Raw genomic sequence first — 22769 nt, 5'->3', positions numbered from 1 at the left:
CAGCATCATAAATATGTTAAATGAGACGAGAGTGCGCTACACAGATTTTCTGAAATATTTATGACTTAACATGTTTATTACTCACCGCAAAACCACAGCAAAACAATGAGCAAGACCCTTTAAAAGTAAAATCAATAGTAAACATTTTTTTTTAAGTTACATTTATTTCTTTTAGAAGAGGCTTCTGGATTAAGAAAAGCATGAATGCAAATAGAGATTACGCCGTGAAAAAAATGAGTAGTAGGAGGAGGGGACTCTAGAATGAGAGAAAAAGTTTTGCGAAAAAGTTTAAAAGGTAAATGGAGAGGGTCGTTTAAATAAAAAGGGCTGTAGGAATCCTCTTGGGTATATTAAAAATGAAAACTTACTCTGCATTTTAAATAACATGCATTTGTAACACACGGACAGAGGGAGTGAGGACGTGAGAGCAAAGCAAATGGGCAGCCTGTGAAGATTTATGGCCCGATGAAGGAGATAAGGTGTGCGTGGTGTGAGGATGTTGTGAGGGCTGGAAGGAAGGGGCCCCATAAGAGAGACTCCGGATGCGTGGGGCTGTATATTTTTTTGAGTAAATGTGTTCTGATGCATTTTGAGCACGAAAGTGAAATGCAGAAACCTCGAGTATTAAACGTTTAGTAAAGTGGGAGGTCAAAGGGAAGAGATGAAAAAAGTGTATCTTAACAAAACTGAATCAGAGATGGAAAGCTAGTTCCGCTGCCAGTTGTGAATAAGTGCAGCGAAGACTTGGGGGCCAGAGACAGAGGCTTTTTTTTAAGTGTCAGGCGGAAGCAGGGATGCCAGGAATCAAACAGGGAAAGGCTGTGTGTGGGTTTGTGTGGGATGGAAAAGCAACAGGCTAAATAAACCAGCAACGCTGCCACAATTGCCACTAGGCCATGTTACATGTACCACGTCATACAGGAGCTAGATGCTGTACAACATGCTAAAATACAAGAATTCAATGAGGAGCGATGATGCAACTGATGTGTCATCTTTTTTAAAATTTGCCACGAGATAAGAAAAAAAAATAGAAAAACAGAAGTAGCCTTAAAGCACTTTTGTAATAAGGCGGAGGGGCCTGCAGCAACTTGCTGCCTATTCCTCCGAACCACCCAAAAAATATTTTTAGAAAAGAATGAAGAGGTAGGAGGCAACTAAGGAGTGAGTGGGGGGAGGCAACAGGCATGGTTGGGGGAGAGATAATGCAGCACCCAAAGGAGAGCAGAGGAGACGCACACAAGGGAAACAAGGACTGGGCGAGAAGGGAGGGGAGAATGCTAGCAGGAAAAGTGATGGGGGGGGAGAAGCACACGAGTGGTGGGCGCGAATGGTGATCACTTTCACGGCTGCGTTGATGTTCTCAGTGGCCGCACGGCTCACTGAGAACATCAAAGCGGCCACGAAAGTGATCACGCAGGCTGACAAATGGTGCGCGTGCCTGGCGCACATGCACTGTACCCGATCCGCCTGCAGCCTTTGGGAGAACTTTTAAAAGCCCCTTACTTAATATCTCGCATAGCGTCGCTTACGCAATAGCTAGGCGAGACCTAAAAACATGTGAGTTACTCAGAAATCCTTTGTGCTATTATTGATAAGCCGTGCTCGGCACAGAAAGTGCTCGGAGCGACTGCTGCGTATGTGTTCACGGGCAGGCTGTTTGAAGAAGAAAAGAATAAAAAAAGAAAATTTTCAAGCAAAAACCAACTCGTCTGGTTTCTGTCCTCGCATCTCAGCAAAAGATTTGGCTGCTACTATTTTGGAATTATTGATTCCTGATCACTTTTATGTTATAAAATGTCTAAAGTGTGACCAACTAGTAGTGGATCACTTGATGTGGGCAACGATCCTTATGTGTCAAATTTGTGACTACTTCAGGTGTGGCAGTGACGAGGTTCCTTAGCTGCCAAAAAATTTTCAGCGGTAGGTGGGGTATTCTGCATCATGAAGGGGGCCTGGAGGAATCAATAGGTCAGAGGTGGAAAGCCCTAATTGTACAGTAGCCTCCATTCCTTCTATCAGCAAAAGGACAGGCACTAGGGCGGTCAGACAGGTGCCACCCCACTGACGTGTAGTTCGTACTAATCCATAGGACCTGCGCATTGTTTGGACAACATAAACTAAGGGATTGGGGCCAAGACGGATTCCGGATACCCCTGCGGGATATGTTGCCCTATAGACCAGCTCACTCACAGTGCCACCGTAAGCATCCCTAAACTATCTGAGAGCAAATGGTTTGCTGGCAACCACTGAACATGACAACCCTGACCCCTCAGGGATCGTGGAAACAGTCCAGAACTTTTTTGCTTAGTCACTCTTACTCATTTATTGTCAGAGAAATATACAGAGAATACACAGTGGGACGTTTTCAATAATATTTATTGAACCATCGTTATTCTTGCACTAAATACGTGTGCTGCAATGATTAGTAGACAGAAGCAGATAAACGTGATTACTAGCACCAAAAGCGTAAATAGTAGATGTAGGTCTACCATGGTGCTAAAACAATGTATATATGCAGACAAATAAAACAAGGCAGTAATCAAGCATACTCCTACTGTGCGAACCCTACTCTAAGCATACCTAAAGTGTGTGTATGTGTAGGGCTAAGATCCCCCCCTAAGGGACGATGCAACCCCATTACCTGATGGGACAGAGTGAACGACCCCGTCTTGGTAACGAACCAGACACCCCTCACGAGATATCAGACCGCTACGTGGTGATTTCTCAGTATGGAAGGAACTCAGTGTCAGCGTAAGTGCCTCCTCTACAAATCAATCGGGATGCTCATGTTTTATAATAGAAAGTAGCCTTGTAATTTGCATATTGATTATTGATGTTATGGATATGTAGATAGTCCTGTTGCCCCGTGGATGAAAATAGTGAAGACATTTGTACATAGTGCAAAACGAGAATTTCTACATGATGGTCATGGTGTTGTGATACTGTTGTGTGAAGCTAGATTCGTAAACAAATTTAGTTTCAGGGAAATTAATCCAACGTTGTTGTGCACGTAATTATGTGCAAAAGGTCACAGCAGAAAATGTTATTTGTGAGGACAGTGTAAGAAATAAGCTGCTTCGCTACATGGGTATAACTTGGGAATATACCAACACCGGGCGCCGACTTTGGGTGGGGGTGCCGTATATTATGGTTTTAAAAGCAACTGCTGCTGCATTCTTTACCTAGGGCACTTTTCAGGCAACAATAAAAATGTCAAAATAACTGTTGATTAATGTTCTTCGTGGAGAGAGGAAAAGAGATCGGAGTTTTGCCCAGTGGAAGTTTTGACTCACTGTAAGGGAGCGCAGAGGGTCAACAAGCCTGCTGCAAAGAACATGTACCATGCAGATCACAAAGTGCATATAATGAAAATAGGCCTGTGGTTACTGCTTTTGTTTGAGAGATCCTATTGTTACTTGTTTCCGGGTTGGTGGCAGCATCCCGGCGCCATTAGAAAGAGAAGCGCACAAGGGCATACTTCGAGAATCTCATTCTTAAATTCTGCATTTGTGTTTGTTTGCACGATTTTTAATGTTTTATTGACTAACTGTGAACGAAACGGTTATCTTTTAACTCTGGATTCTCCTACAGGCTGAAGTAGTATTAACTGTACTGTTTAAGGCACGCAGCGCAGCTAATTAATAGCGCCGCCTTTTCTTACCCTCAGACAGCAGCCCCTCTGCCCCGGTCCACCGCGGCTCCCATGCCGATTGAGTGGAGGGCGGCTCATCTACCGCGGCTCCTGGTGCCGGTCTGGTGGTGAGAGCGGGCGCCATATTGGGAGGAGTCCGAGAGCACAGGGACCTGAGGCAGCGGTCCAGCTGCTCAAGGCTCCTTCACATAAAACGTGATGTGTTGGAGGGAGCGCAGCGGACGAGCGCAGCGGGCGCGACGGAGGCGCGCCGTAGTCGCGCTAGAGTCAAGCTCGTCTGCGCTCGTCCGCGAACGTCCGGGACTAGGGGCTAAGGATACTGCCTGCTCCTATACATACACATCCGCTGATTTACAAGCGCTACGACCAACTATAATGATGTGTCCACCCGTTCCTCACAACACGGCTAAACGAACTGCTCATTTAGGTATAAGCAACCCCGCCATTCCTACAGCCGACCCTGCTCCTAAGTATGCGATGCTCACTACCACACCTAGCACTACCTGCACATTTAGGTGCATATACTTAAACACCCGTTCCATGATCAAACATCAGACGGACATTTTTCTGTTATTAACGGACATACAACCTGACTTGTTGCTATTGACCGAAACCTGGCTCACCCCGGATTCTCTGCCGGACATTTTAGCCTACCAGCAGAATACTACATTCTGTCAGCAACTCGTCCAGGAGGGAAAGCTGGGGGAGGAGTGGCCATTATTGTTAATAAAAAACACCAACTCAGACAACTGTCATCTTTGCCTCTGCCCAAGACAGAAAATTTAGTCGCTAAATTAGACACCCCCAATGGAACACTTGCACTGGTGCTACTGTACCGCCCACCTCAAACTATGGCCACATTTCCATCTACCCTAGCTGAGTCATTGGCCCCGCTGGTCACCGAACATTCTAAACTACTTTTGGTCGGGGACTTAAATTTTTGGTTTGACAATATAACGCTAGACCCCCAAGCCGCAGAGATGAAAGAACTTCTTGATGATCTCAACCTGATACAATATATCCACACCGAGACTCATCAGAAAGGTCATAGCCTCGACCAAATCTGGTCTTCGAACTTACCAATTTCCTCAATAGATATAAAACCTTGTTGTTGGTCTGACCATTACAGCATAAGTTTCTCTTTCCAGCTAGACAAGACTATCCAATTTAAGCTACAAACCTGTAAGACCATTAGGAAATGGACTTCCATGGATATGTCTGCTTTCTTAAACTTTTTAAATACTTCCCTTCCCCCAGAGAGTACCAACGTGGAGGAGGCCGACCTCCGGTTTAAAGAATGGCTTACTTCAGCGATCAATATCTATGCTCCACCCACACGCCTTTGCAGCTCTAGGAGCTCGGACGCACATAAAGGGTTCACACCTGAGCTCAAAAAATTAAAACTGGAAGTGAGGCAACAGGAAAGGGCATGGCGCTCTCAGTATTGCCCTCTAGCCAGGGCTACTTACTGCCTAGCAAGAAAGGCATATCAAAAAATACTACATAACCATAAGACCGCCTACTTTTCATCTAAAATCTTAACCTCTACTAATAAGTCGAAAGAAATCTTCAGGATAGTGAACGACCTATGTAATGATGACAGAACCTCTCCTCCGGTAGTTCCTACACAAGCACTATGCAACTCCCTGAATGACTACTTTAGTGAAAAGATTTTATTGATCAAACAGCACATCTCCACACTTCCAACTTGTGCCCCTGTGGACGATATCTTTTTTAATCCCCTAACCTTACATTCTTTCCCCCTTATTGATTTGAAAGTCTTTTCAGAGTTACTATCTAGAGTCAAATCAGGCTCCCCTATGGATGTCTGTCCCCCTCAAATTATGAAGGAAATCGGTCGAGCCATTCCCAACAGCATGATGTCCCTGCTTAACAACTCTCTCACCTCAGGGACAGTCCCCGGTAGCTTCAAGCAGGGTCTACTGATAACCCTTACGAAGAAACCTGGTATTGATCCATCGGACCTCACGAATTATCGGCCCATTTCCCTGCTCCCCTTTTTGTCCAAAATGTTGGAGGCTCACATTACCAACTGCCTCTCAAACTTTGTGGAGGAATCGGGCTATCTTCAACCTAACCAAGCAGGATTTCGGCCTGGTCATTCTACTGAGGCAGTAATACTGGCCGTCCAGAACACCTTGAGGTCCAACGCTGACAATAATCTTCACCAAGCCCTGGTGCTCCTTGATTTGTCTGCGGCATTCGACACGGTTGACTATTCCATTCTGGTCAACCGTGTCGAACAGGCAGGCCTTAGAGACTCTGCCTTGGCTTGGCTAAAATCGTTCATATTCGAACGCACCCAGTCTGTCTGCCTTGGATCTTTTTCAGCTCCTAAAATCAATTCCTTTTGTGGGGTCCCCCAAGGCTCTTCCTTGTCCCCCTTATTATTTAATTTGTATATGCGGCCCCTTCTTTTTGCTTTAAGAAAACACAAAGTCACTGTATATAATTATGCAGATGACTTGCAGTTAGTCTTTGCACTCAACTCCCCAAATGCTGTGGAGGATTTTCAAGCAACCATGACCCTAATTCAGAGCTGGATGTCTCTAAATCATCTTAAATTAAACCCGGGGAAAACCGAGCTGATTTTGCCCGGCAAGAGCGAAATCAGTTGGAGCCCTAATTTCTGGCCTACGGACATGGGCCTCCCCCCTAAGAAATCACAAACAATAAAAAGTTTGGGGGTAACCATCAATGAGGACCTCACTTTAAAATTCCAGATCGGTACCGTGGTCTCCTCTGGTTTTTTTCAACTGAGGAAAATCAGGAAAATTGCACATTTCCTCACCCACACTGCCCTAATCCAGGTGGTCATGGCCCTAATCCTTTTCCACATTGACTTTTCAAACAGTCTCTATCTAGGCTTGCCCCTAGGCCAACTTAGAAGACTGCAGTACCTACAGAACCAAGCTGCCAGACTGATCTGCAATGTTCCCAAATGGGTCTCGATCAAATCTGGCTTAGAGACCTTGCATTGGCTACCTGTGGCCCAAAGAGCCGAATTTAAAGCCGGTTGTATCATTTTTAAGGCATTGCAAGGTAAGGGCCCTTCCTTCATCAAACAGCTGATTGGCGGATACGTCCCCTCACGCAGCTTGAGATCAGCCCACAAAGACCTACTGAGGTACCTCGCTTTAAGAAGAAACGACAGGGAGGCAGCAGTTTTCATTTTTTAGCAGCAACCCTGTGGAACTCTTTGCAGCTAGCCCTTAGACAGAGCAAGGATCTTCTTGCCTTTAGAAAGGCATTCAAGACTCACTTATTCACACAGGCATATTTGAAATAGAGACTTTCGTTGATCCACCCTTGTTATGTTTTTTATCTCTTTCCAGCGCCAAGAAGCCTCTGGGTGTATGCACGCTTTATAAATTTTAAATAACATAACAAATAACATAACTTGTAGTTTATAAGTTAAAATCTTAATGTAGAACAGTGAGCAATTAACGGTCATCAGAGCTGCATGAAAACTGCAAAGTATATGTTAGATTAGAGAGTTATGATCCCCCCCCCCCCCCAGTCTTTCATTATCCTAATTTTGTAAAATTGGTTCATTTGGGTACAAAATATTCTTATAATTAAAGAGAACCCCCAACCTCGGTGTTACGTTTTAAATGTTAACTTTGTGCTTCTCTAGACCAAACACTCTTAAACTAACCTGCCTACCAGTATGGATGACATGTGACATCGACACCTTGTAGTCCTCAGTCTTATGTAATGTTTCCTATAAATTGATTTACACACCCATGAATGCTTGTCTCCATGAAATATTTAAGTGATGTAAAGTGCTTCGACATTCTACACTGATGGGAGTTGCGCTACATAATTAAATGCATCTGAGAGAGAGCGGTTATGGAGACTTGAGGAGCGCTGTTAAAGGGTATTAATGAGGGAATCTGAGGCATAGGTGGTCATTGGGGGAGCAACAAGCATTGTCGCACTGAACGGCAAATTCAGCCCTGAACACCAACTCACTCCCCTACCTCTGAATTGTAAGGGCAGACTTCCGATTCTGCTGACCATGACAGCATTAACCAGACTGATGGATTTCCTGTTCCGCTCCCACTTGTTTGTCCCACTTATAGTCAGTGAGGGCTCTCTTCCTTGTCATAAGTTTGGGGCTTGCTCTATTGGTGCTGTGTAGTACAGGCAGTTCCATACATATTGCCATACTGACAGTCAGGCCCTGGTCGCTCAGCAAGCAGTTCACATTCCTAAATGCTTTCTTCTGGCTTTACAGCATGACTTCCCCATTCTTTCTTCAAGTGCCACACAGTGCCCTTCTTTCTCTAAGCGTCTCTCATACACTTGCACAAAAGCAGCTGTCTTAGCAACAATGCACAATTCACTCACATACTTACACCCAGAGATGAACTCAACTAAAACGTAAAGGGAACTCTTAAATCCCCAATGGTGGAAAACTAAAACACTACATACTGACGGCACTCTCAAAAGCATCACACAGTAGCATCCACACACGACTGGAAGCTGTCTCACACCCCTCCAGATCATAGTCAGTCTTACACCTCAAACACACTAACATTTTCACCCTACTGCCAGCAAATACACACCCATAAGAGTAGCAGTCCTTTACTACCAGAAGCACTCTTACAATCCTTATAACCTAGTAGTCACAAACTATTGACCGCACTCACATCTCTCAAGCAGCAGTCTGACACCAAACAGCATGCACACACTTGTACTTTCGCACAACCGAAAACATTCACACCCCTCATAGTCACCACAACCTGCCAACAACAATCTTGCACCTCTCACAGAGTAACTGTCACACATTATTGCTAGAATTCCCACAACCCTCAGAGACTAGCAGCGACTATCTGAAGCTTTTTCACACCACCCACAAACTAGCAGCAAAGGTAATGTCTTCTAAGGAACTAAAAGGACTTCTTAACTGGCTGGCAAGTTTGTGTGCGATATTGTGGATGCAAAAAAAAGCCAATGGTTGGATTAACAGGTCCATGAGTGCAAGCATGAAAGACTGTGTGCATGGATGATAAAGTGCACGGACGGGTGATGAGGGAGTGCAAGTGTGTAAACTTTCAGGCATTAACCGTTACAAGCCAGACTGTTTGGCATTGTAATGGTTGGCTGTTATGGTTCTGTCTCATGAGTCTGCTAATGGTTTACTGGTGCTACAAGGCTTTACTTTCTATCCCTGCCGCCCAATACAAAGAAGACAATTCAGTGGCACCTAGAATGCAATGCTAATGGTGTGCCCGGCTTGCTTAATGCATTAGCTGTAGAAAGAATATGCAATGATGCACACACTGCTTCTCTCAAGCCTGTTAAAAGAACAAGCATTGGCAAAGCCAACAGGTCTTGCCTATGTAAGAGCTACTGGCGTTGGCAATGTGTTTTTCCCAAGATGTACACCAGTTTGGCTGCTTTTCATCATGGCTTAAGGTTAGTGGCTTGGAGTGTCCTAGAGTGGAGGGGGGTGGGGGGTAGAGTGTGTAGACTGGACATTTTGGGAGTAGGGTTCACTGGTTTAGTGGCAGAGACTTTTGTAGAGTACTGTGTCACGGAGTAAAACGGAGTAGAGTGGAACGAAGTGGAGTGGGGTGGATTAGGGTGGAGTGGCTTGGAGTGGATTAACGCAGTGGATTGGATTGAGTCGATTAGATTGGGTTAGAGTGGGTTTGATTGAGTGGTGTGGGGTGGATTGGGGTGGGTGGACTGGATGGGGTGGATTGGAGTGGGATGGATTGAAATGGGGTGAAGTGAATTGGAATGGGGTGTATTATACTGGTTTGGATTGGGTGGGTTGTATTGGATTGGATTAGATTAGAGTAGGGTGGCTTGGAGTGGGGTGAATTAGATAGGGGTGGATTGGACTGGACTGGTCCGGAGGAGGGTGGATTGGAGTGGGTGGAATGGTTTGGAGTGAGATGGATTAGATTGGAGTGGGGTGGATTGGAATGGAGTAAATTAGAGTGTGACGGGCTCAATGGATTGGATTGAGTGGGATGGACTGAACAGACCTGGGGTGAATTGGATTGGAGTAGGGTGAGGTGTACTGAAGTGCAGTGGGTTGGATTTGAATGGGGTGGATTAGAATGGGGTGGAGTGGTTAGAAATGGGGTGGAATGGGGTGGTGTGGATTGAATTGGGGTGATGTGGAATTAATTGGGGTATTTTGGAATGAACTGGGTGGAGTGAGGTGTTCTGGATTGCCGTGGGGTGGAATGGAGTGCAGTCGAGTAGATTGTATTGTAGTGGGGTGGGTTGGATTGGAGTGAGGTGGATTGGTTTGAGTGGATTTAAGTGGATTGGGTAGGGGTGGATTCGAGTGGGATGGACTGCAGTGTTCAGATTGGAGTTGGGTGCATTGGATTGGGGTGAGGTGGATTGGATTGGAATGGGGTGGGGCGGATTGTTTTGGAATGAGGTTGGACATAGTGGGGCTGAGCTGAATTGTTTTGGATTGGAGTGGTTCAGAAAAGGGGGTGGTGATGAACAGAGTGTCTGAATTAAGCAGACCACTCTTACCCAGTCCAAAGATCAGGGCTTGATCCATCACCTTTATTTATCTCACTGCACCATCCCAGCTCAGAACCTGGCTATATGCAAATCAGTCTGTCCCTGGCCCAGTGCATCATGGGAACAGGGCAGACTAAACTACCAAGCCAATTCTTCACCAGAAAGGAGACAAGCTATAGCCAAGTTCTGAGCTGGGATGGTGCAGTGAGCTAAAAAACAGTGTTGGATCTAGCCCTGATCTCTTGACTGGGTGAGAGTATTCTGCTTAATTCAGAAACTCTGTCCATCACCGCCCCATGTTGTTAAATATTCTGTCCACCATAAGCGTGGAAGGGTATACTCAGATGTGAGTCCCTTGCTCATTGCACCATCAGGATTCAAGCAAGCCGGGCCGACGACGGCTGAAATGCCAGAAACCGGTCCCCGGTAGCTTGTTTCCTTCCCAGTGTAAGAATTGGCTTGGTAGTTTGGTTTGCCCTGTTCCCATCATGCACTGGGACAGGAACAGACTAATTTGCATATAGCCAAGTTCTGAGCTGGGATGGTGCAGTGAGTTAAAAACGGTGTTGGATCTAGCCCTGATCTCTTGACTGGGTGAGAGTATTCTGCTTAATTCAGAAACTCTGTCCATCACCACCCCGTGTTGTTAAATATTTTGTCCACCATAAGCGTGGAAGGGTATACTCAGATGTGAGTCCCTTGCTCATTGCACCATCAGGATTCAAGCAAGCCGGGCCGACGACGGCTGAAATGCCAGAAACCGGTCCCCGGTAGCTTGTTTCCTTCCCAGTGTAAGAATTGGCTTGGTAGTTTGGTTTGCCCTGTTCCCATCATGCACTGGGACAGGAACAGACTAATTTGCATATAGCCAAGTTCTGAGCTGGGATGGTGCAGTGAGCTAAAAAACGGTGTTGGATCTAGCCCTGATCTCTTGACTGGGTGAGAGTATTCTGCCTAATTCAGAAACTCTGTCCATCACCACCCCGTGTTGTTAAATATTTTGTCCACCATAAGCGTGGAAGGGTATACTCAGATGTGAGTCCCTTGCTCATTGCACCATCAGGATTCAAGCAATCCGGGCCGACGACGGCTGAAATGCCAGAAACCGGTCCCCGGTAGCTTGTTTCCTTCCCAGTGTAAGAATTGGCTTGGTAGTTTGGTTTGCCCTGTTCCCATCATGCACTGGGACAGGAACAGACTAATTTGCATATAGCCAAGTTCTGAGCTGGGATGGTGCAGTGAGCTAAAAAACGGTGTTGGATCTAGCCCTGATCTCTTGACTGGGTGAGAGTATTCTGCTTAATTCAGAAACTCTGTCCATCACCACCCCGTGTTGTTAAATATTTTGTCCACCATAAGCGTGGAAGGGTATACTCAGATGTGAGTCCCTTGCTCATTGCACCATCAGGATTCAAGCAAGCCGGGCGACGACGGCTGAAATGCCAGAAACCGGTCCCCGGTAGCTTGTTTCCTTCCCAGTGTAAGAATTGGCTTGGTAGTTTGGTTTGCCTTGTTCCCATCATGCACTGGGACAGGAACATATTAATTTGCATATAGCCAAGTTCTGAGATGGGATGGTGCAGTGAGCTAAAAAACGGTGTTGGATCTAGCCCTGATCTCTTGACTGGGTGAGAGTATTCTGCTTAATTCAGAAACTCTGTCCATCACCACCCCATGTTGTTAAATATTTTGGATTGGAGTGGGGCAGATTGTTTTGGAATGCACTGCATATTGGAGTGGGGCAGATTTGAGTGGATTGCTTTGAATTGGAGTGGGGCAGATTCTTTTGGATTGGAGTGGGGCAGATTGGAGTACAGAAGATTGGAGTGGGCAGATTATTTTGGGGTGGGGCAGACTGAAGTGCGGAAGATTGGAGTGTGCAGATTGTTTTGGACTGGAGTGGGGCAAATTAAAGTGGGGCAGATTGGAGTGGGGTGGGTTGGGAGGATTGGACTGTGGTAGGTTAGGTTGGGTTGAATTGGTGTGGCTGGATTGGAGTGGGGTGGATTAAATTGGTGTGGTGTGGAGTGGATTGGACTGAGTGGGCCGGATTGGTGTGGGGTGGATACGAGTGGGGCAGATTGGGTTGCCCTGCACGATTATGTGTTAAAGCATCATTTGAGAAATTACACATAGAAAGAAAGAATGTCACTTTGCAATAAAAAAAATATCAACGTGTGAGAACCACACCCACAAGCAAACACTAAAGAAAACATGGGTGCAAAGTGAGAAAAGAAGACTTGGCAAAATAAAAGAGAGTTAACTACAGAAAATAAATCTTTGCAAATTTGTTTGTCCTGCTGGGCACGCTTTTGACTGTCACACGCCTTCTGTTTGCAGGGCACTAAAAGTGAAAACAGAACAGAATAGTACCTCAATCACTTTGAGAGCAGCGGACAGGCACTGATTAAATTGAATCAATCAGTGTTTGGTCCCTGCTCCACACTGAGGAACAAAAATTATTTAAGGCCTGCATTGACAAATTATGAGGCTGTAAAGAAGAGTGCCATGCAAGCCAACAAAATGTAAGAAATGGGTGGGCTCTAAGCCCTTTTTGTTAACAATCAAGTCTCGCAAGCGAGACGCATGCACTAGCTCATGCTCCCGCAGGCTCGACCCTAAAAAGACACTCACAACGAGAAGAAAATGGTACCGCAATCACAGCTCAACCAGCATAACCTACAAGATCCTGAAGGGGTCCCCAGCAACGATCCTTATGGCTCTCCTAGCCCATTACACCCCAGCCCGAACTTTAAGATCTGCGGACTTAGAACTGGCTGTTGTGCCACGCTTTAAGCGGAGTAGGGCAGGTGGACGCTCATTTCAAGTTTGTGCGGCGGTCCTGTGGAACTCCCTGCCCCCGGCGATTCGTGCTGAGAGGGATCTGCTCTCTTTTCGCCGTGCGGTGAAAACCTTTTTATTCCCTTAGTTTTAGCACTGTCTGTTTTTTGTTTCGTTGTGTTGTGCTGCTGCCTTGTCGGGCGCCAGGCGCTCCTTAGCTGGAGCATCTGTGCGCCTAATAAAAACGCATAACATAACATAACATAACATAAGGACACTAATCAAGATGAAGCAGTTAATTGGTCCATGCCCCACAAGAAAGAAGGGGAAGGAAGCCAGCACGCTCTGGACAATTACGAGGCAGCAAGTAAGAGTGACAATGAAGTCAACGAATGGTAAGCAGAGGGTTGGCTCCAATCCACTTGTGGAAAACGCTATGGTTTCAAGCGACATGCGTTACCGCAGGCAAGACCTAAAACAAAACTCCAAGGAGAATCTGGGGAACACAGCTTGATTTTGGCATGACACATACAGATAGAGTTATGAGCTGCATACCCAGGTAGGAGCATGAAACACACTGAACATTTTACAAAAAAAGACATGCAGTAATGAACTAACAAAGACCGTGAACAGTCAGGTGTTACACGAGAGCTGTACAGTCGTGGTTTCCAAAAGTTGGTTGGTATCAGGAGAAGAGACATGAAATTGTGTGTTTTTGCTTAAATGTTTTACTGTAGAGATTAAAATAAAATCAATCACAATACATGTATCAGCACAGATTGCAAATTGAAATTTGCATTTTGATTTCATAATTCATAAATGATATGATGATGTAATGGTATGATTTAAACGTAAGCACCACTAATGGTTGTGTCTTTTTATAAGTTTAGGGAAAATTAAATTAAGTTAAACTAATTTAAACTGTAGGGCTATTGATAAAAAATTTAAAAGAATGTTATTCTTTATTCTCATTGTACCAATAGATAATTAGATTTAAAAATACTAAGGAACTGAATTAAACAAGCAATACAACCATTGGGCTGTCTTTGAAAATGGTATGAAATGGAATCAGTAACTGTTTGTTAGACTTTTTTTTTTTCAGTGGCTTTAGCTTTTTGACCTCTGGTTTTTGACCAATTTGTATTGGTTTTAGGACTCTGGGCACTTTACCACAGCTATTCAGTGATAAAGTGCATATGCACTCAATGTAAATAGTGTTATGATATGATTTCCATGATCAGGATATTTGATTGACTAGTTAGTCCCTACAACAGTGTACTGTGCGTGCCAAGGCCTGTATATCAAATGCTACTAGTGGGCTTGCTTAATAGTAATAAGGAGTTTGGCACTAGGCGGCTGGACAGGGCCGTAGTGAACTAAGAGAAAGGGGGGGGGTTGTCCTAGCCGTCACATTTAAATGCTGCTAAACCAATTTAATAGACTAAAGGCCATCAATTAAATCTATATGGACTATAAGCATTTATTTGCTACTTCGTTCTGTGCACTTTACTCAACATATAATCGTGGGTCAGGTAAGTGCGGATACGTTTCAATCAAGAACAAATTATACATATTATGGCAAAAAATAAAACAAAGACATACAAACTTTGTGATGAAATAATATGATGTAACAAACAATACATGAAGCGTGATACATTTATATAAACATAACACCAGTCTTAGTTTACAAACGGGGCAGCTACTAGGACAACCTTTAGCATCCACATTGTGTACCAAATTCAAGAAGCTGCTACCCACAGTGAAAGGAGAAACATTAGGCCCAGTGGTGAGACAATTGAAACAAAATTTCTACTGGGAGAAACTTAATTAAAAGCAGAAGTCCCCGCGTTGTGTAATGGTCTGAGACCCTGGGACAGCCGGATCACAAATCTATGGAAATCCTAGTCTCCCCTCCCCCCTCCCCCCTCCCCCCCCCCCCCCCCGATTCGAACACAAGTCATCTTCTGAGAAAGCGGAGACAACGAGAACTTACCGGACAGCCGTGACTCTCCAGACTACGAAATCCGGTGGGTGTGAAGATCAGAGTGGTATGTTCGCGGCTTGAAACGTTGAAACAACAGTTACGTCGATCGCGCCTCATCTCAAGGTCGGTAACCGCTGACCCGGAGGTGCAACCAGCGATCCACGCATAGAATGGTTCCGACGAACCCCATGCCCAGCACTCTTCACACATGACGGATCCTGCGCCTCCCCTGCACGCCAGTCCTATCCTGGGCAGCTTCGAGGCGTGATAGTTGAAGTTAAGGTCAAGGGGCATTGCACCGGATCCCCGGTACGGTTGCAGCACACGACGAGCGGCCCGCAGAGACGACAAGGCACGGGTCTTAACATCCCAGATGCCTGACCCCTAAATGGAGGCTCACCGGACTCTAACAGGACGGCTGCAACGCCCTTCTTATCCAACAGATACGTCCTCTGCATTGATGAGTGACAGAACAGTTGGAGTCAAGGAGCAATGCACCGGATCCTCAGTGCCGATGCTCACAACTAGTGGCACGCAGTGACGACGAGGCAGGGGACTTAATCATCCGGGTGCCTGACCCCAAAATGGAGGCTCCCCTAACTAACAGGGCGGCTACAGCGTCCTTCATAGCGAAGAGGTACGTCCTCTGAAACGATGGGATACGGCTCTCTCAGCTGAGTTAAGACAGCAGAGCTCCACTGTTTTTCCATCGGAACACAGCCCCTGATTTAACGCTACTCCAGATCGGATGATACAGGACATTGTATCCTGGGTGCTTGACCTCAAAATGGCTCCCCTAATTTCCTGACAATCGGCTGTTGCATCCATGATTTAACACTACTCCGGGAGATACAGGTCATTGTATCCTGGGTGCCTGACCTCAAACAACGAATGAGCACGCTACAAATCAGGTGAACCCAAAAAAAAAAAAAGAAAATCTACTTGTACTATAATCTGGTCAAAAGTGTGCAATCTCGATAAACCACAATGCCTGACCCTAAGATGGCTGCTCCCCCAAACAACTTCTTGTGGGGTGATACCTGATCACCTCACACCAATATAAGGTAAATGGACCCACAATCAATATCTAGACCGGAGCTCTACCTTACGGAAGACCTGAGATCCTGATAATCTGGAAACCGGCCACCTAGGTGTACTCTCACTAAGTCGTCACAATTGCCTGACCCTAAGATGGGGGATCCTCAGGGATAATTACCTCTTCAAGCCTAATTACTTCCACCACGAATCCTCTAACAACTGCGCGTGGAATGGCTACTTGTACATTGTATAAACTCTCCTACTACGAGCGACACTGTGTTCAGTTCTATCTGTCGAACCCTAACCTGAGGAATACCTGCAGGCATGAAAACTCTGATACCGGTCACCTAGATAGCAATGAAAGCCCTCCTTGGAACTCATCAGGTCTCTAATGGAGCAACGGTGCCACAACATAAAGACAACACTCAGCTCGTCCTCTCCTTAGGACCAATCCCACACTCGACAGGGCAAACATTCAAGACACCCACCCACTGGACTAATTCAAAGGCCTAACCATCCTCACTAGCTCGATCACCCAGAGAAGAGCAAAACTCAACCAAGCCCCCCATCCCAACTCTCTAGGACCGACAGACTGCTGAGTGAACTGAGTGGTAAACCACACTGCCAACGAGGTCAAATTGATTACTGTCACATCAACCTCCCTCCACTCCCACTCAACGAATTACACAAAACCCCATGGCCCAAACTCCTTCTCCATCATCTTTCCCCCTAATCTATCTCTCAAAGCGAAAAGAAATTTCAAACACAGACTGATTAGACAGCACCCTGAAACACTATTCGCTGATATTTATCACCACTCCTCCGAAGGACAGCAGAAAGTGGATCTCATTTTCCACACCCGGAGACCTGCTGATTGGAATACCATTGTGAGAACACACATATCCAAAATAACCAGCACCCCTCTCAGCTGCAAACTGACGACATCAACCTCTAACCGTCCGAAACGATGTGGCAACATCTCAGTGACCATTTACAGCAACGGTACAGTACTAATTCAAGCCAACAATGACAATTTAAGATTCATTTTACGCCCTCTTCCCCATGCTACGCAACCACTCCATCCATCTCCGACATGCCCACTCAAACAACACCCTGACCACCAACGGACTCACCCCCAGGTAGAATTCACAGACCAGCCTCAAGACACGCCTCGTCAACCCCAACTTACACCCCCCCCGTCGTCACCTCTCCCCACCCCACCCCTTGCCTGACTCGCTAAACACATCCCTCTCATCCAGTACTAATCTGGAGTACGTCTCACCCGAGACTTTCCAACCCCATGCAGAGCACCACCTCTCCCACTCTCCACAACACTACCCACTACAAGCAGCTAACGTAATCAACTCAGTCACTGACTCCTAACCCTCATCTATCACCGACAATCAAGAAGCTGACACTTGAACCAAAACAGGTGATGCCACACCACACGCTCTTGACCACCCCCAAGGACAATTCAGAAAACTCCTACACTGTGAGACACTCTCTCACTAGTCAGCTCCCCCCTTCCCTGGATAGCCCCGCTTGGGACTCCCAAAACCTGAACTCCACCACCCCTGCCTCTTCGTTCATGACTCAAGAGACTGACGATACTAGGAAAAAAATTGGAGATCGCAATACTGGGCATCAACAATATCCTATCGTACCTCTGTTCTCATCTGGCGCCTTCTCTACTCCCTCACCCTATTCCCACAGTGACCAACACTAAACTCGCAAGACGCCCCTCCCAAGGCTCATGGGCACTGCTGGCCCACTATCCCCTCCCTGAACAAACATCTAAGACCCAAAAGAACAACTGCAACAATGTCCATGAGTGAGGCGGTCGATTTTGCCAACTCCTACGATGCTACTTCAACATCCAACCCCTGTTCCAAAATCAAGGTTATCATGGGAATTGTAAGAAAACGCCCCACACCCAGATCACCTAGGCCTCCAGCCACCCTCACCAATGTCCCCATGATTCCCACAACGAAGATACTCAACATCAAGGAGACCAAATGCATGCTCATTAATTGCAGATCGGCCAACACACATGCCACTGAACTGGCAGAAACCATTCTCACCAACGACAGACATTTCATTCATTACAGAAACTTGGTTAAATGAGTCCTCCTTCACAATCATGGACATACTTGTCTCCCTGGGGTTCCCAATCATCAATAAAGTTAGAACGAAACTGTAAGATCCTCTTGCAGTTGAAAAGATCAAGATGAACGCAGGCTTGATAGTAAAGTATAATCCAAGTTTATTTATAGGTAAATTTGAACCCATCCAAGCCACAGCCAGCCCAAGTAACTGTTCAGCATAAACTAAATGTAAACATTCCAGAACCTTGAGAACAGAGTTGGAACAGAATCATGGGTGATGTCATATGTTGCTATGTTACATGAGTTACAGGAGAATATCACATATCTTCCCCCCAAAATAACAAAACAAAAGTTCAAGATACGTTATCAATCAAATACATGTTTTTTGTAGTTCTAGAGGATGTGCATAAGGCAGAGGTCTTCAAACTTTTTTATGTTAAGCCCCCCCAGCTGAATTTTTTTAGATGTTGGGGCCCCCCCACCGCCTGTCAGAAATTTCTGGAATCTGGTACATTACATAATCGACCGTCATCCGCATAACCCATAACATAACTAGGAAATAACTGATTGAACCTTCTACACCCACAGCCACTTAGAAAATTAGCTCAAAACTTTACTGCTTGAAGCTTACAATGGGCATTGTACATCTCAGTAGAACAAAACAAATGACTATGTCGTTCAGCACATTAATCCTTGCACATAATGTTCATATCGTTAGATTTGTGAAACCATTTCTATATATTTTATTAAAAAGGAGAAAGAATGGGAGATCATGGTTTCCTTGCTATATAGATCCCCATGGAGTACACCGGTTTTATTGTTTCAGATGTTCCAAACTTTCCCTTCCTGGAGGTTTAGGTGCCTTATTATTGCATGGTGTTCGGTATTCTGCAGCTTTTCCTAAAAATTGATGCTTTTCTCTAGCCTGCTTTCCCTGATTACTCAATTTTTCCACACGTGTTCTGCTGCGCCTGGACTACTAAAAACTCTGCTCCCACTGCTCACCCTAAGCCTGGTCTGTTGATGTTAAGTTTGGGTTATGCTAGCTTGCTCTCCGTGGCCTTTCTGCCCTACATTGCTGTAAAGAGGAACTGGACTACAGTGGACAACATAGTCAAGACTATCTGACTGAGTTCCAATGCTGACTGGACGTACTTTTCTAAATAAATGAAAATGCATGCTCCTAACCAGGTCTGTTACCACTGTTCAGGAGCTCCAGCTTTCCCTATCCTTTTAGTTGGGAACACCTTGATGCTTGTTAGGAAATCTTCGACTCACATGCCCCTAACATTATTGAAAAGCTATGCCTCCAAATGCACATTCCTCTGGAAGAACAAATAACAGCAGTGCTACCAGGTATTTTTGCACTCTCTTTAGCTTTATCTAAAAACAGAAGACTGTTGAACAAACAGGGCTTAGCTCATTCCCATTGCAAGAAGACTAACTTTGTGAGTGAACCTCAACCTGGCTTATCGCAAAAAAGGAGATGTCTTATCTCATGGTTGAAAGCAAGATGCCACTCCTTGAATGTCTTAAATGTATCGCTAGAGGAGCTCCTCACTGACCAGCCTTTCTTAAGTACTACCACGGATAATGCACGTTGAAGGTTGCCCTCCACTCTTGACTGAATCTACATACATCCAAGTGCTCAACGCCTGTGACCAACTAGTAGTGGACCCGCTCTCCCCCAGAAGGCCTGGCTACTCGCCTCTGGCTCCTCCATTTCCAGGCCTTACTCTGCTACCTTCATATAGTGTCTTCTGCTGCTTCCAATGGGACCATGAAGGGCAGTTACTTACTACGAGGGCTACAATCAGTTTTTGCCCTGTCAGGCCTCCAGCTGCACTACCTGCATCTGGAGTACAAACTTCCAGCAGGCATAGGTGCTTTGGTGATTGAAAGGTTGTACACAATTGTAAATACCTCATTGAAAACATGGGTTGGCAGTCACCATTGTCCTCTGCTAAAATGTCTTGGGTGTGCATGTTGCGCAGCTGTTGGGCATACCTCTTAGATATGCTTGGAAGGCAAAAGCCAGACCACAAGAACTTTGACCCCTGTGACAACACAGGAAGAGACAGTCCTTTGACAAAGTGACATCACGTCTTTGCTACTCAACTAAACGGCTTTCATTTTATCGACCTCAGAAACATGTATGGCTGAGTGGACCTACAGGGAATCGAACGTGTGACCATGGTATCAAGGACATTTCTGATATTATTCCATCAATAGGCAGAGTGGAGCTGCAGGGCCTCTAAGAAGTAGTGAAAACAAGAAAGCCTTTATTGGATGTTTAAATAGCACACACCACAAATCGAACAACATCAAATCGCTTTTTATGGTCTGGCTTGACATCGCAGCTGTCGCCAGACAATTCTGTGAGTACGACTAGAGAGGGGTTTTGGCTCCGCTCCCATTTTGGGAGCCAAAAGTACATATTTTGATAGGCCAGAAGTTGTGTGCTACCATAAAAAAGTGTCTGTCTTCCACCAGCTGTGATCATTTTGTTCAGCCAGCTGCTTGAACTTGAACTTTCAGGGGTACAAACAGGACATTGTAATCGTATTAAAGAGTCTTAGATAATTTATCTTAGTCTTTCTCTGGCAGCAGCACAAATAGGATGAGGGCAGTCATTAAGCTACATGGATTTTTAGGTGTGGCTTGTCAGTGCAACCGTCACCTGACATTTTAACGTACATCAATATTATTCTACAGTTCTTTGCTTCCATACAAATACATATGCTATTTTATTTTTTGGGGATTTTTATATAGCACGAATTAGAGCCGAATATATCGAGTATCAGAGTGCTTTACATAGCACCAGTTGCGTTACATGAGGACACATTCATTTTTGTAAGGCACAGGGAGATTACGTGATTTGCCCAGATTCACAGGATGTTGAGCGTCCTTTTCGAGACTCTAACCCGGTTCCGCAGCTTTGAAGTCAACCGCTGTAGCCGTAAGGCTACATCCTCTCCCCTAATTCCCTGGTAATGCTTCAAGTTACCTTACAACATTCCTTTAAAGTCAGACCCACTGGCTCTGCCAAAGCCTGTTAACCAAGGACTGGGTACATGTCCCACAGAAGCTCAGAAAGACAAGAGGATTCATTTACGAAGTCCAGTGCCTTCAAAGGCAAAAATAAGTGCAGGTTCTCACTAAATGGAGCTGTGGAGTAGAGATGGGAGTTTGCGGTGTGGATCAGGGCAGTGCTGAAGGCGGAGCAAGGGGCAGGGCTACATAGAACCCATAAATAGTCTGAACACAAGCAACCCAGGACAGGTTTCCCTCTTACTAGGATCCATCAGCCGGTTATAGCTTGTGTGAAAGCGGTCCTGGGTTGCGTGTGTTCAGATTCAGGGAGGACCTGGCCTGGCAGTTTGGGCTGGACGGTTCCTATTGGAGTAGAGTTCAGACTGATTGGCAGTATGGATGGGTACAAACTAAGGTGGCATGGTGGGCAAAAAACAATGAACTGGATGCAGCCCTGAGCAGTTGAGGGATTGCCAGTGGCTGAGATTAATTCAAGCATCCCATACATCACCTTACTGCTGTACATTGGATAACTAACAGAATCTATGGGAGGCTGGATAGTGCTTATCAGGTAATACAAATCGACTCATGGTAAAGCACATCTGAGAGCGAAGTAAATCCAAACAAGCTGGATTTAGAGTGAGCACAACTACACACACAGAACTAACAATGGTGTCCACACTGAATGTTGAATCAAAAACATCGAAAGGGATAGAATATTGACAACAAAATATTGAAGGTAAGTAAGTCTAGATTTTCTATACCAAACTCCACCGATATGTACCCACATGGTAAATATGTATCTTCAAGGTGCTTAGATGTGGAGATAGGAATAGTGAATCTATAAATCCCTCTATGCACTTACCCTTCAATATTTTGTCACTTGATTTTCTGTCCTAGATTTAGTATGCCACAATATTGTTGGTGTCGATATTGAGTAGTACAATCAGTGAAAATAACCATTATGAAAAAAACAAGAAATAAGTTTAAAAAGTGTCAAAATCTGAGTGCGCAAATCAAGAAAAAGCAAACAGGAAAAAAGCCGGTCTTGGCTCTACCCAGAAAATGTCACAATTCCGAGCAGGATAGGAGCCACTCAAAGCAGGAAAACACAGACAAAAATCAACACAACATTAGTAATAATACCTATTATTAGCAATGCCACTGTGCGCTCCAATGGTCATCCATCACACTCCTGAGCACACAACAGGCCACCAAACCCCAGACATGGGCGCGTCTCTGTAACAGGTGTGGCCATGTGTGCTCTTGTGCTTCCTCAGATCTATACCTGACCATCACCACACAGACAGGTGTTGATTTAACATGTCTCCCATCAGTACGGTGGTAGGGGGTTCAGCCACCTTACCTGAGGTTGCCACGGTTTTAAGAGTCCATGGAAAGACTGAACATCCTAGCAAAGCCTGTGCAGCATAGAGGGAGTCTGCAAACGAGCAGCGGTGGGCACAAACAGATGTGCGCACAACAACCTGCACAGCCCATGGCCATCCCTAGCTGAATACATTCAGCCAGTGCGAAGTGGCGGGAGCGGATAGGCCAGCGAGGCACACTAATATGGAGCATGGCGATAGTGGCTTGAGCATCTGTGTGCTGCTGACTGTGCCATACGGGCACTTGTACTCTCCTTTTCTGATGA

At 45.4% G+C, this 22769-nt stretch overlaps 1 protein-coding gene across 4 annotated transcripts in view; it reads right to left on the bottom strand.

Annotated features, from left to right (window-relative positions):
• LOC147733979 (adenosine deaminase 2-like) overlaps positions 1-22769 on the bottom strand; it is a 496154-nt gene that overhangs the window by 254768 nt on the left and 218617 nt on the right. The window lies entirely within an intron of this gene.

The sequence above is a fragment of the Lissotriton vulgaris genome, chromosome 1_2 (assembly GCF_964263255.1).
Source record: "Lissotriton vulgaris chromosome 1_2, aLisVul1.2, whole genome shotgun sequence".
In the NCBI taxonomy this organism is placed as follows: domain Eukaryota; kingdom Metazoa; phylum Chordata; class Amphibia; order Caudata; family Salamandridae; genus Lissotriton; species Lissotriton vulgaris.
This window is presented reverse-complemented; position numbering and strand designations above follow the sequence as displayed.